Source organism: Poecilia latipinna, unplaced genomic scaffold (genome assembly GCF_001443285.1).
Source record: "Poecilia latipinna isolate Pla-1442-1.1 unplaced genomic scaffold, P_latipinna-1.0 Scaffold5, whole genome shotgun sequence".
NCBI classification, from domain to species: Eukaryota; Metazoa; Chordata; class Actinopteri; order Cyprinodontiformes; family Poeciliidae; genus Poecilia; species Poecilia latipinna.
Genome location: NW_015112621.1, coordinates 758,013 through 773,124, shown reverse-complemented (window position 1 = coordinate 773,124; position 15,112 = coordinate 758,013). Strand labels below are relative to the sequence as shown.

At 38.5% G+C, this 15,112-nt stretch overlaps 1 protein-coding gene across 2 annotated transcripts in view; it reads right to left on the bottom strand.

Moving 5' to 3' along the window:
* The window catches only part of cntn5 (contactin 5), a 180,428-nt gene extending 165,552 nt beyond the window's left edge, over window positions 1–14,876 (bottom strand). For both annotated transcript variants that reach the window (XM_015016012.1, XM_015016085.1), the window contains exons 1-2: window positions 14,798–14,876; window positions 12,927–13,254 (exon numbers count right to left, since the gene is read on the bottom strand). The gene's annotated coding sequence lies outside the window, so the exon portion shown is untranslated. The remainder of the gene's footprint in view (window positions 1–12,926; window positions 13,255–14,797) is intronic.
* Window positions 14,877–15,112: the final 236 nt, after the last annotated feature.

Sequence of the window (15,112 nt, the reverse complement as noted above, 5' to 3'; positions counted from 1 at the left end):
TGATAAAGCCGATAATTAAAATGAGGTCGATAGGTTTAATTTATCATGTGATTAATTGATTTATCGTTTATCGTGACAGGCCTACCTGCTATATAACCATTTTATGTTCATTTATAGTGAACATCAATAACAAAGTATAAGAGCAAATAAAACCGTAGCTCTGCAGGAATATCACATTTTCTACCATTATTCAGAGAGGATATAGATAATCCTTACACCAAGTGTAAACACACTGTATACTTTATTTGCAAAACAACATTTAGGTCTGCGAGCATGGAACTGGGATTGATTAAAAACAAACCACTTGCATTACTATTCTAATTTTATTGGCTCAGATATTCAGCCGTTTTCCATTTCTCCTTATCTCTCTTTTTCAGATTCCAAAATAATTTTAAAGAACGGGCCGCTTCAGCTGTGATGTTGCTCAAATTGAACCAGACAGTAATATACTAGACATTAAGCTATTTTATGTTGCAGCATTAGAATGTCATCTGTTCGCCGCAGTTCAGGAAATAATTAAGTTCAGACTTTTGGACATTTTGTAATAGATATAGTATTATGCAAGAACACTTTCTACAACTCTTAAGTTAGGATAATATCTCCTACATTTCTGTAATCAAAGAAGAGCTAATATATAAATATTAGCTCAAGCCAACAGATGGATTTTATTTGAGATGGTTGATAAATGATGGACAGTTTGTGGTTAGTGGAATGCGCCAAAAAAAAAAAAAAAAAGTCCTCTAAACCGTTTCAAGCTATTCCATAAATGTTCTCCCTTTGAAGCTGGACTAATTAAATTACCTAGATGAATGTATATGTGCTCAGACTGCTGAACGCCCGGCTCTCCTGTGCAGCAGATGTTTTACGTAGCTGATTAATTACAAACCTCCAGTTGCTGGGCAATTTGAAAGTGCTTATCAACTGGTCAGATGAGAATTCAGCTCGGCGGTTTTACAGCTGTATTGTTAAGTGATTATTTGGAACTTTTTCAAAACAAACCGCGGCTCCTGTTGGTTTCTCCGATTCCAGTAGCCGCCACTTCAGTTTAATTTATGTATCTGCAAGTTATTATGCTCCATCAACCCTTGCTGTCACCAGGTCTTATTAATATCCCATAAATATCACATCTATTGGCCGACTGGGTTGCTGGGAAATGAGACAATTCAGCAGCTTTTTCTCAGTTAGTCAGGTGGGGTTTATTCCACAGCTTTATGAGGTGCACAAACATCAGTTAAAGTGAAAAGTAAATTTTGACCGAAAACGACAACCACAACTGCGAAAGTGTCTTTGCTGCACCAAGAATCGTTATTTGGAGTACAATTCGTCTTTTGTTTGGTTATTTCTGGACCATCGCTGTAGCCACAATGCAACCCACAGCAAGCTGACAGCTGACATCATGAAACGGTGTAAACCTCCACACTTCAGCTTTCACCACGCAACAGCAGCACTGAGTGAAAGCTTCAAAGAACAGCTCTCTGGCTTTTATTTCCAGAGCGATGCATCGTCGCTACAGTCTTATCCCAGAGCCTAATGAAGCCTCACTTCTGTCCAAATATCTGGGGGACAATTTGTTGATACTGGGTCAAATATCTGTTGTAGCACTGATTTCAGATCAGGTCGTTTAACTCCATCAGATATGCATCAATTAACATTTGAACTGCGACTCTTCAATTATTTTCAACTAATGTGGCTATTTTTCCATCACTTCGTGGCATAAAAAAATAAAAATCTTGAAGCGTATTCAACTGCCTCCCCTGTGCCGAATGAATCTAAGGTTTGTCATGCAAGAGCAAATAAAGAGGGACTAAGCAAACAGAGCTAAGCACAGCAACCCTCTCCGTTGTGTTTTATAGATTTCTTCATACACTTTTCATCTCTCTGGGGAAAGCAGGTGTGAGAGTAGAAGGTAGAATATCATCAGGATCCGGCAGGATGCATGGCTTGATATGCTTAGCAAAAGGTGACCCTAAAACACTGTATGCCTTTCTTTTTGCCAGACTCAGTGCTGGTAAATATGGTATGCAAGGTTTCCAAATGACTTATGGATCCCGACAACAGAAGGTCCTTGACGGAAAATAATCATCTGAGAGAAACTGAACAAAACTGGCCTGAAGGGTTACTCTCAGGTCAACAAAAAAAAATGTTTGCATTTTGGAATGAGTCATTTTTTAAATGCATGAAGTGGGTTGACATGATGGAAGACGGCTTGAACAGCAACAGTAGTTGGGAGCTAGAAAAAGCCCACAGAAGATTAACTGGCTAATATCCGTGACAGTGTCAGAAATGAAAAAAATAGTTGACTTTCCAACTTTATTTGACACTTCCACTTTAAAATAAGACTTAGCAGAGAAGTGGTTCAAGTCTTAAACACTGAAAATGCCACGTAATTAACAGTAGTTAGCCCAATTTTTAGCATTAATTAAAGTTAGCTCCCTTTTGGGTGATTAGTAAATATCAACTAAAAATGATCCAACGCTTTCACAGTGGAAGAAGCAGGCACAAAAGATTTTATAGCATCACTGGATAATGGAGCAAATAAGCAATTAAATGACAAGGAAAAGCAATGCCGGTTGCTAGGCAGCAGCAAAAAGAGGAAGTGGGAGATCATACATTAGCAACTTTACAGCATGTGGAGTCCATAAAAGCATAGTGTGCAATCAATGGTCCATAGTGCTGCGGCAGAGGAGTCGTTGCAAAGTTTAAATGCAATGGTTGAGTGCAGAAGGAAAGAACCAGAGCAGACTGAAGGATCGCCTGACAACCATGGCGGAGGAAGAGTGGAAGCACTTCATACCAGTGGGTAGCCGAGCAGGTAGGTTAGCCAGCAGCAGCGGAGAAATGAAATGTTCAATAAGCACCCAAGAGACAGGATATTGTTTCAGTCTGAGCAACAACAAATAATAAAAAAGCATTTAACATTTATCAAAATAATCATCTAACTGAATATTAGTTTGCTATTTTTTGTTAGCTTTATTCAAGTAAAATTAATCAGTACATTTTTAATCTTAAAACTTAAGCTGAACTACTGAACCATTTTTGAATGATGGACTGAAATTAAGGGTGTTTCCACATCTGAGAGCCCAGTGGACTCAGTTTGACTGGGGACCAGAATTGCAGCATTTTCAGCTGATTTGGTTCACCTTCAAACTGCACTGTGTCAAACACACCAAACCCTTTGAAAAACTTGTTCCCCTCCTCATCTGTGGTGGCGCTGCATCAAGAACTGCTGAAGGAAATGGAAAACTCTGAAGAAGGTTTATGTGTTGAGCGCAACTTCCTTTTTCTCAAAATGTAAATAAAAAATGGCGTGCCATCAGATTTTAGTAGTTGCAGGATTTCTCTTTTGTGTTTGTCAAAAGGCTATCAGCCATTTCTCGCTCTAGCGCCAGACTCGGGCGTTTGTTTTGGTTGCATTTACCCAGAATGCACCTGCCCTATCGTTCGGTTTCTGCTTTCAGGGCGGTCTCTGGTCCACTTGGCGTTTACATAGACATTCAAACCTCACCAGATTCACTTCAACCAAACGGAGAACTAAGTTTTCAGACAGACCAGAGTTCGATTGCACATTCACACAAACAAACCAGAATTCAATTAAACCGGACTAAACTAACTGGTGTGAATGAACCCCAAAATACATGAGGAATAAAGGCATCATCACAAGACATGGACCGGTTGCCAGTACAAGTTATGCTCCGATTTCATAAGATTACATTTCTGTCATAAATCTAAAATCCTAGAGAGACAAGAAACTATCTGATTGAAACATAAAACATTCCCCTTCATCTGTTGCTGCATCCTGCTGGCTGGAATTAGATACAACAACTTTTCTCTCATGAAAAAACTGTCATATTCAAAAAAGAATATTACTGAAAGTAAGTGGAACTCATTTGATTGATTAACTACACACAATGTTTTTAAGGCTTTTGCCTGTGTTAATTATGACCTTCCACTTAGAAATAATGAAAACATGACATTTAGGATGAAAATATTCATGAAATGTGACTATTTCCAGTCAGGAGTGCCACACTTCACTCGTGTCTAAATAACATTTTAAAATCTGTTGAAGAGCTATGCGTAGCATGTAGTGGAGTGCTGGTGCTGATTGCCTGGCTAATTAACAAGCTATGATCCATTTTTTTGTACTACACCTACTAAATAGGTGTAGTATTAAGCAATAAAATGTGGAAATCTGTTATTTTAGTTGCACTTGGGGCAACTGCTTCTCTGATGAAATTGCAAGTAAATTTAAAAAATTTACTCAAATGTGAGAATCTTGTATTGATTTATATATAGTTCACCTTCAATACATGACTGCAATATGAGTTGGACACAAGCAGCATGTAGAGAGTTCACCTGTTTTCATCTGATGGTTTTTCACATATTGTTTTTTAGGGTCACTCTAGTGACTTCAGGCCACAATGCCACATCGCATCAACAAGCAAGGTAGATGTTGACGACTAAACTCACCAGGCCTCTGTGGCCTTTTCAGTAAGATCAAAGATGAAATAAAAAAAAATCTGATTCGACGTAAAAAAAAAAAAAAGCTTCACATTTTTTAAGGAATTTATGGTTTTGCCGGCCGTTTCTCGCTTTGCCCTTTAGAAGTTTGAAAAATTCAAACAACAAAAGTAGATGTAAATGGATGCTAATGTGAACAAAGGTTTGGATTGTCTGAGAAGATGTGAAGTAAAAATGATTTACCAACACCTGGGATCAAGATGCAGGTTCAGGGATTTGAATGAAGAGACAAGAAGATATTCTCATCTCTATTCAGCTAGAAATTATACAAAAACCTTACAAGTCATCCTCTTCTAAGCCCAGTTACAACTTTGTATTTCTATCTCAAGAGTTGTCAGTTAGCATTAGGATGAATCCTACTTTCTGAATGTTTTAAATCTGAAGGTCAAATATATGTCACTAAATTCTGCTCTTCTTTAACTTCGTACTATCAGCGTGATGCAGATGTAGCCTTTGGATCTTATACCAGACTCTTAAAATGGCGTAGCCTGATTATACACCTTCATCTCACTAATCTTTCTTGGGCATGAGATTGTTACTTTTGAGAGATAACAAATCAAAGAGTCTTCTACTTCATCATGCCCATGGTAGATAAGGCCTCTTTACTGTCACATAAAATCAGGAGCTTCCTTCTGGGGGGAAAAATAAATAAATAAAACTCCATCCTAAGGCAATTTCCCACCATCAACTCCCTCCACAACATCTCTGCAAGAACTGAAACTTTTTTTCACATACAAAAACAATAAACTCCCAAACAATTCTGAAATTGTATTTAAAACTTTTACCATATCAGACTTTAGAGATCTTAAAGTCTGACATGCAGATGTCCTCAGATTCCCAAATCAACACTGTGTGGAACTACCTTTTGCTGTCAACTGCAAGTTTTCTGGGATATTCTTCTTTCAGCTTTTTGGATGCAGAGATTTATGCCTCCATTTATTTACAAAATAGCTCAAGAGAAATCAGAATCTGAGGATGTTGGTTTGTTGCTCAAGTCTTTGGCGAAGACTACTTTACACAGCAGGTCTTTGATGCTCAGTTCCAATGTTTCTGCTAAAATGCTTTTTTTTTTTTTTGCCTGGTCGTTCACACTACCGACTGATGCGATCGAAATCAGACTTATGTGTGAACGATTTATGACCCTAAAGCAACCCGCATGCGCAGATTAGGAAGATGGGCATCACGCAGAATCACACCGTTTATGGAAATGATAACAGATGTCGCCATCTTTGGATTTATTTTAATGTTATTCAGAAATGGAGCCGACAGTATTTTCACGAGAACAACATGAAGGAAACTGATCAAAAGAAAGCAAAACTAACAGTGATAGCATTTTGAGCAGCGCTCTCTGTTTGGATGCGCAGTCGGAACCAGGAGTGCTGGGATTGTGATGTGATGCATTTCACTCACAGACTTCTGTCGTGAATTTCAGAATTATGATTTTCAGCCGCTGCTTACATCTGGACATACTGCATCTGGCTTCTTCAGGTGCAGATTTCTGACGGATGGCTTACGTCAGTGACGTGAAAATCGGATAAAATGTGACAAGATTGAGACTGCAGTGGCTTTGAAAGGCATTAGACACAAATCAGATTCAAAACTCTTCAAGTGGCACAAGTCAGACTTTTTGGGGGTGAAAAGATCAAAATGCTGTGAATGAGTTGGATATGGGTCACATTTTTCTGCTGTATGCCTTCATGGATTCCTTTATTTAGCTCCTTTTTCTCATCAAGTCTGAACAGCCTTGTTCCTCAAAGAACACATCCCCACAGCATCATGCTGCTATCTCAATGTAGGTATTTTTTACCCTCCCACCACTCAAAGCGTTGTGCATGTAGGTCAGAAAATCCAGTAGTGGTCTCACCCAACCACAGAAACTTCCTCCACATGTTTGCCGTCTCCCCTAACATGACTTGTAGCAAACTGTAGACAATAAATCTTCCAGCTGTCTTTAAACAAAACTTTCTCATTGTCATACTTGAGTTCAGGCCAAATTCTCTGGCTGCTCCCTTATCGGCAGTCCTGTCATCAGATTCTCCCACATGAGTTGTGGATGTGAGGTTCTCAGATTTATGCTGTCCTTGCCTGAAGTTTTGCAGAAGCCATTTTCCATTTTCGGATGATGTATTGGGAAAGACTCCATGAGATGTTTATCGCTGGGGATGGTTTACAACCCAGCCTTGCTTTTAAAACTTCTCCACAGCTTTAATATTGACCAATCATGGTCTTCATGATGCTCTGTGTGAACTTTTATTAACATCAGAGCTGGGCAATTAATCAATAGCAATACAATATTGCAACATCAATATCAATAGATCAGATAGAATATTCAATAATTTAACTGAACTCTGATCCAGAACTGCACAGCATTCTGGGGGATGTAGGCAGAGGAAAGGCTCAACCTCTCACATCTAGCTAAGAAAGGTTGGTGACATCCACTAATTCACTCACTCACTGGTTGCCTAGCAACAACCTGTTGAGTAACTCGAACAGAAGCAGTTTCAGGTTTTGTCACCCTGCTTAAAAATAAAATAAAAAATGCTCATAGATCCTCATTACTAATTAGATTAGGTCTGGAGGAAGCTGATTAAACAGGATTTAAAAGGCTGAAAACATAAGCAAGCCACACTCTTCAGATTTTTATTTGTAAGAAAAAAAAGGGTTGGTGTGTTGCACAATATTGGAATAAAATGCAACAAAGTTTGTGGTTCCCATGTAAAAAAAATATTGTGAATGCTCTTTCCCTTTCATTGCAAATTCTGGTTTTATTCAGTTGGTTTTGTTGTTAAAACGCTTCTCAAACCTCTCTACTCAATTTCATGCATTCAGCTAACACATTCACACTTTGAAACCAGCCATTTAAACAGCAACCCAGGGGAGGCCCGCGGCTAGCTACAGATGACTTGTTCAAAGTTAACACAATGAGGACAGCACAAAGGCAAACAGTTAGAGGGCCTGCATAATTAGCCAACCCGAGGCGGAGGCATGTGTTAGCTCACCACACCAAATTATTTTAGCAATTTTAGAGCCGATTCTGATAAAAAAAATTTAAAAAAAATCTGCAAACGGAGGAGCGCAAGCCCAGACAGCAATTCCGCCACACCACTTGTGCTAATTGCATTTCTGCCTTACAGATGCACACATTTGGCATGGTGCGGGGATTGACTGGCCAACAATCTGACAAGGACGAGATCAGAACCCTGACAAACGATGCTAAATGAAGACGCCTCGCCGAACACGCTCCGTGGAAGGAGGACGCAAAACCCGGTGGCCAATTAACCGTTTTTTTTTATTCTGTTTACACATGCTTTCGGAGTGACACGGCGGCGGGACGTCAGCTCGCACGTTTGACTCATTGGACATCAAATCGAAGTCATTCATAACAGTGACAAGCAGAGGGATGGGGGGTGCGGAAAGTCGCTCTTTCTTAGGCAGATGTTTCAAGGCAATTATATAAATTAAGCTGTCAGATGGGTCGTGAGGGACGTTTGTCTTCCAGGCTCGGATAGACCAGTGGGCCTCCCTCCCTCACAAACAAAGCGCTTGATGAGAAAGCAGAGAAAAGGGTTTTTCGCTTCTGTCAAGATCACCAACGCTGCTTATAGGAAATTTCTTTAATCTGAACAAATGCATGTCATCTCGCATCTTAGTGGGGGAACGATTCCCAAGGGAAACGCTCTTAGTCACTGTTGTGTTTTTGAGAGCAGAATTACACCCTAGCATCCTCTGGTCACACAAAACATGTTATTTACATATTCCACAGTGCTCTGCAATTTCCTTTTATTTATTTCCGTCAGTCGAGTCGCCATATAAAAAATACCAACAGGGTGCTGTACAGCTGCGTGGTGCGATATCATTTTCCAGTCTTTCAACAATCTTTGGGGACCAGTTGAGTACAAACATGTCAGCGAGGCGTTTTTGTCTGTTCTCACTTTATTATAGCTCTTGGGCATTTGTCAGTAAAATAGAACTCCCTCGGGAACCATTACCTTTGTGAATCTGTTTCTATCTGGAGCCGCTCTCATCTCACTTTGGGTTTTTTTTTTTTTTTTTCCCCCCGTCCAAGTGTCCCAAAGGGTTTCCTCTATCAAAGATGTCATTTTCAATTAGCCATACTCTAAATGACTGTCTGTGGGCTCGTGTCAATAAAAATTTCATTTATGAGGATGAGGCAGCTGTAAATAAAAGATTTATTTCATTTAAATGAAGGTGAGCAGATCATCTCACACCTGTCCTCTCGTGGATTTTCCAACATTTTTAGAGCATCTTCTGCAAGCAAATAACTGATTAACATCCAATAAAGGACAGAGGTAGACGCAAATACATGCCGAGTGAAATTGGCGCAGCTGTGCATTTCCTCCAGCGACTCCCCTGATGCGCAGGTGAATCTTCTTAGGATTGCTTCATCTGGTGACTTAAACCTTATATCTCTGGGTGAGAGAAGCTGCGCTCAGATTACCTTAGGAAATGAAACTCGGCTGTATATATTAACGGCATGGAAAACATTTAGCTGTTTAAATTACAAGCTCGCAATAAAGCTTTACGTCCATCGTCAGGCGTTGATGGACGATGTGTAACATTAACAGGAAACAATGAAAGTATCATAACCTAATGACGGAAAATGTGGGTGAATTTTTCACTGCTGGGGTTCAAACTGGGCACAAAGGGTTTAGTGGTTCCAAGATTTTTAAAAGTTATGCCTATTTATGAGTTAAAATGTGACATGGTGGCCAGAAATGTATTTATTTATTTTATGTGTAGCAAAGAGTCGTAGAATGATGACCCTCACCCACTTGCTATACGCCGCGAATGAGTTGGCTGTTAACTACAGCTGATAAATGTGTCTGTGTTTCAAAAAGGGATGGTAAATTTTTCAGTTTCTTTTTTTGCAACTGCTGCCAGCTATAGCATTTTTTAATCTACAGTTTAAATCCTTGCTACTTTAAGGATGACTCCATGCTCTTATGGCTGAAAGCTACTCCAAGTTAAGTGGGTTTACTAAGTGGTTAAAGGAAAAGTCAGAATTTTTTTAACGACGTTCTAACAAAAAGGGTAAGCGTTCATCACCTGCTTAATGGATGAAAAGAAAAAGACAACAATCATGCTTCCATTACCATGTTATTTATTAATACAAGCACATTTAGGTTTGCTAGACTAAATGTGCTTTAAAATAAAACATTATTTTATGTTTTATGTAAACATAAAATAATGTCTATGGCTGAAAACTGTTTACTTCCATACTCCGTCTAAAGATTGTTTTAAATTACCCAAAAGTATGAAATTGGAAGACTGTTGTCTGTCTATAAAAACAAAAATTTGGTCAGGTTGTAAAGATAATTTTATGAAAATGTCTTACAATTATAGAAGTTAGTTTGTGGAATCCCTTTGATGATGAAAATGTAGAACTACAGAGACTGAAGTCTACATTGAGTGTATTAAAGTTCATTTTGTATTTGTTCTTGGATATCAAAACTAAGTGATGCTTCAGTTTTTTGTTCTCTATTTTTTATGGCAAAAATCGATGACTATCAAAAATCCTACCTATACAAGATAAATCTCTATATAAATTGAGTATAAATCCAGAATAATCAATTATAAAGGCTGAAACTAACAGCTAGTCCAAGTGAGACAAACTTCTATCATCTTAAATTAACTCGACTCCCAAGAAACATTACAATAGTTTAACTATTGTAATGCTTAAACTGTTTAAAGTTGCTTATGGCTAAATTAGTAGTAGAGTGTGGGTTTTGATTTCTTCGATGATTTTATCTTCAGTTTTTATCTATTTATTAATTTATTTCTCTTTCTCACTGTTTATGTTTTAATGATGTAAAGGCCCCCCGGAAAACGTCCCAGTTAAACGACATTTAACTGAAGTCCTAAAAGGGGTGCAGGTTTTAATGTTTTTATCTTTTTTAATCTTTTTCAAAATCTCTTTCTCACTGTTTATTCAATGTCACATGCTGTTTTTATTTTAATTATGTAAAGCACTTTGAAATGCCTTGCTGCTGAAATGTGCTATACAAATAAAATTTGATTGATTGATTAATTAATTGATTAATTGAACCTCAAACAGGTGTCATTTTGCACTGAATGGACATTTACTGAAAAGCTGATGACTATTTAAAGGGGGAAATTGAGGTATGAGGCGGTGCGAAACCAAAGATCTTCCTGTTTCTCCATGCTGAGAAAGAAACACACAAAGCATTTGAATAAACCCATATAATACATTTGCTTTTGATATACGTCATCTTGTTACTTTGATTGGAAATACTTGTTGCATTCATCGTGTAATTTGATCACTAATGACTCACCACCTCCTGCCTAAATTGCCTGAATAACTAACTTTTCTTTTTCTGCGTAAATAACTGCAACACACAAGATGTTTTAAACATTCGTAAAATAACCAGACAGCGATTCAATTCAAAAACCTCAAACTATTCCATAAACTTTATCAACATCAAAGTAGCAATAACTAAATTATCTAAATTCCAATATCTTTGTTTTTAGCAGCAGCAGGAATAACTGTTGCTTTGTTGTTTTGCTGCAAAAGCAAGAAATTACAAAGTTACTGCTGCACACTTCAGGCTGTATTTTGATTATGTCGCTAATTGCATCAAGGCTGCAGATTATTTAGGTGTGAAAACATGAAAGTAAAGAGAGCAATGTTTGAAAGAACAGAAGAAATCAAAAGGTTTCACTTAGCCGGCAAAGATTTCCTGGAAAGGTAATCAGAACTCTGTATGGACTTCGATCCGTTCCACAGAAATACAACGGAGGGTGGGATAAGTACATCAAATTACATATACTTTGAAATTGAAAGACAAAAAAAAAACATTGAAGGCTTCTTTTCTCTTTGCAAATCAAACATTCACATACAAATCATTCCAGCACTATAGACTAATACAGCCGGCCAACTGTTGAAACAGTTTCAATCAAAGCAATTATTAGACGAACAGAAACCATTTCCTTTAGCCAGAAAATTGTACTTGTACGTCGCCTATTCTTGAAATATCCTGTATTACATTGTAAAACTTCAATTTCTCTCCTGGGTGTTGGAATTTAACAGCACATTTGTTTTCGTCTTCCCTTTTCCCCGAGAGTATTTGAATGAGTAATGTGTGTATCAGCGGGGCTTCAAAGTAACACGTAATCAGAAATATCGCATAAATTTTAATTTATTAGGTTTCTGGAAAACGCAGAGCGCAAGCAAAGAAAACTGGCCCAAAGGTTGATCATCTGGATATTAACACCCTTAGTTACTTTAATTTAGAGTCATGGCTTAAAATAGTCTAATATTCTGTCCTAAAGCCTCTGAGTGGCCCTACATTAAAAATGAAGAGTGCCCACGGCAGACAGATCTTTTAAAGGCTGTGTTTTCATCCTGCAAACTTCATTCTGGCTGCCATCACTTTAATAATTGCTATCGCTGGGAAGAGTAAAAGAAAAGAAAAAAAAATCACACACACCTCAGGAAAATAAAAGAGAATCATATTGTCATCAACTAATGGCAAAATAAGACCCGCGTCTCTGTGCACCGTAGAGAAAAGAAGCCAAATCAATAAGATCAAAAGGGAGAACGAGCCTCTGAGCCACAATGCAGAACCCAGCAGTCACCGGCAGATGATAGCATCACATCCAACCACAACAAAGCCAACAAAAAAAAAAAGAAAGAAAAATCTGGATTTCTTCAATTTGCATATCTCTGATTAGATGAATCCTGTGGGTCCACTTGTGTGGTAAGTGGTGTGTTAAAAGCCGCCTGCTCAGCCTGACAAAAAGACGCCAGAAGGACCTGGATCTGCCCTCGTACAGCAGAGCCCAGCTTTCTTCGCTTTCCCAAAAAATATTTTCATAAATCCCTTTGAGCTGTTTTCAAAAGCAGCTGGACCTCAAACACACTTCTGTTCAAAGTAGATTTCAAAAGCCCCCCCCGCCCTCCTCTTTTATCCCTGGGATGTTGAGGGCTTTTATAGAGTAGGACACCTTTGACTTAAAACTGTATAAAAATAAAAAGGATGTTATGAACTCGCTGGAAGCCTGATGAACAGCAGAGATGTTTAATTTGGACACTTTGCAGTGGGTGCATCTTGTCACACTCGGCAGCCCCCTCGCCCACATGCTTGTTTCTTCCTTCACTCTCACTGAAAAGAGGGAAGTTACTGAAACAGCATGCGGGCAAATACTCACACTTCATTCATTGTTGTCACAATGTCTCCCGGCGCGATTTCAGGCAGAAAGAAGAGAGTGAAAAACTCCTCATATTTGACTGTTTTCGAGATCATCGTCAGCAGAACTTGTGTGTTTTAAGCAACGTGAGTTCACTCAGTGTTTGTTGGAGATAGGAGAGGGGGGGAAAAAACCAACAAATAAAAATAGAAACAAAGTAAAGCAGGAAATGTACTCACAAAAATATGCAAAAAGTCCTCCTTCGGTGGGCGTTTTCCTTTCTGTTAAAAGATGATCTCTCCCGACCCTAAAAGGCGGAATGGCAGCTGTAGCACCGATATCCACTGAAGTCCCTTTGCTCCTCTATCGGGCTCGCCAGCGCAGGCGGCGCATCTCTTCGAGTAACCGAAACGACCGGGCCGTTTATTTCTATTTCTGAGCCCGTCGGTCCTTCCTCCGCTTCAGGGAGCAGTTTGGCTTGACGGAGCGCGGTGTCCGCACAGACTGCCTCCACCGCTGCAGCCAGCTGAGGCTTTCTCTGCAGCGCAGCATCCCAGCTCACTGGTGCTGCCGAGGAGAGAGGGGAGGAAAAAAAAAAAAAAAAGGTGGCCCCTCAGTTAGTTGTAAGGAGTGGCTTTGCCTCAGCATTGCTCCCATTCACATTTTCTAGTGTGGGTGGTTTTCAGAACGGCGTGAATGCTTCCAGAAAATTAAAAAATGCAAAAGTTCACCGACTTTGATATTGAACAAGGTTGTATGAAAAACTTAGGCGATTATTAATGCTTAAAGAGAACGGCTGCGGGGTGAATGCAAGCCAAAAAATACTCACTTTCACAGTTGTATTGCCAGAATCTGTTCCTTATTTTTATTAGAAGTTAAATTTTAATTAAATTTAAATTTGACTAGAGCTGTGCAATACTGCATTTTGTGTATATGTCCCATAAAACAGGGCTTGTATCGCCCATTCCAATACTTTAAGATTGATGTATCAAACTTCTAACCATCAGGTGTTTTTTTTTCTTTTCCTTTGAATTATTTCGTTCAAACATTGACAGAATTAAAAGCTTGAATATTTGTACCAACCTCCATTTTCTACACTGCAAAAATTAATTTTGGTAAATTCTAGTCAGTGAATAATAATTGGTAAGAGTGAGTGGATCAACTTGAAATATCAATACCAAATGCGTATTAGTATTGGATCAATACTTGCATGATAGGAGCAATACTTTGTTTCAGATTCTCTTTTGAAATGTTATCTTTGTATTGTACTTTCTCAACTATTCTTTAAAAAAAGATGTTGCTGTGTTTTCCTCTCAAATGATAAGTTTGCAGTTTAGTTTGAAAACAATGAGCAAAAATATGTTCGACAAACTTGATCCAAATTCTCTCCTAGTTTTAACCAAATTATAAAGGAAAAAATATCACAAAAACACCTAAAGATCAGAAGTTTTATGATCTCCAAACCTTAAGTGTAACGTATCAGAGACACTGGTCCTGTATTTGCTTGGTATCGGATCGATACCATACAGTATTGCCTCTAGTAGTTGGAATTTTTCATTATAAACTGGTAATGAAAAGCACAATAAAGGTCAATTTATTCATTAAAACAAGCATTTATTTTTTCTTTTAAGCTGTCAAATGAACAAAAATTTAAGTTTGGTTCAATTTCCTTTTTCTTATTAAAATGATCATACTGAGCTTTTTCACAGACAAAGAAACGAATCTAATAAGTTTGGATTAGTTTAAGCATTTTTATATTGTGAGCCCAATGCCACAATATTCACCCCTAATCAACATTTGCATTGTGATATCATGGGCTGATGGATTGGTGTGGATGATGTTCAAATGTTGCAACTTTTGAAACTAAAAGTGTCTCCTGATCCAGGGTGTAACACCAAACGACTAACTAAAATGATTGAAAAGCCCTCTGTCATTTAAAATGCATGTATTTACAATAAACCAAGGGAAAATGAGGACAAACATGATCTCTGAGGACAAAGCAATAAAGGAAACACCCACCATCTAACTGGAAATAAAAGACAAAAAAGATCATGAGCGAGCTCCCTGGCTTCACATAAAACGGGAGTAAAGGAAGAACCATAGAGCTTACATTTTGATCTTAAACATCTCAGAAGAAAAGCCCTTTCTGATCTGACGCTACAGGCAAACTAAAGAATCACAAACAACATCAGTGCTGATCTGGACCCGCTGGGAAAGGGTGTGGCGCTTGGTGAGGGCATATTAATGCAGAGACTGATGAGCTGCAACACTTCAGCTGTGGCCTGTTCAGGTCAGACACACCAGCAGCAACACAGGACAAAGAGCTGTTGCAAACAGAGCCCCTAGAGGCCAGAGGCTGTAAGAACAGGCCGGGCTTTCTCTGTTTTTTATTTTAATTCTGGAAAGATGAAAACCAATTTAATTG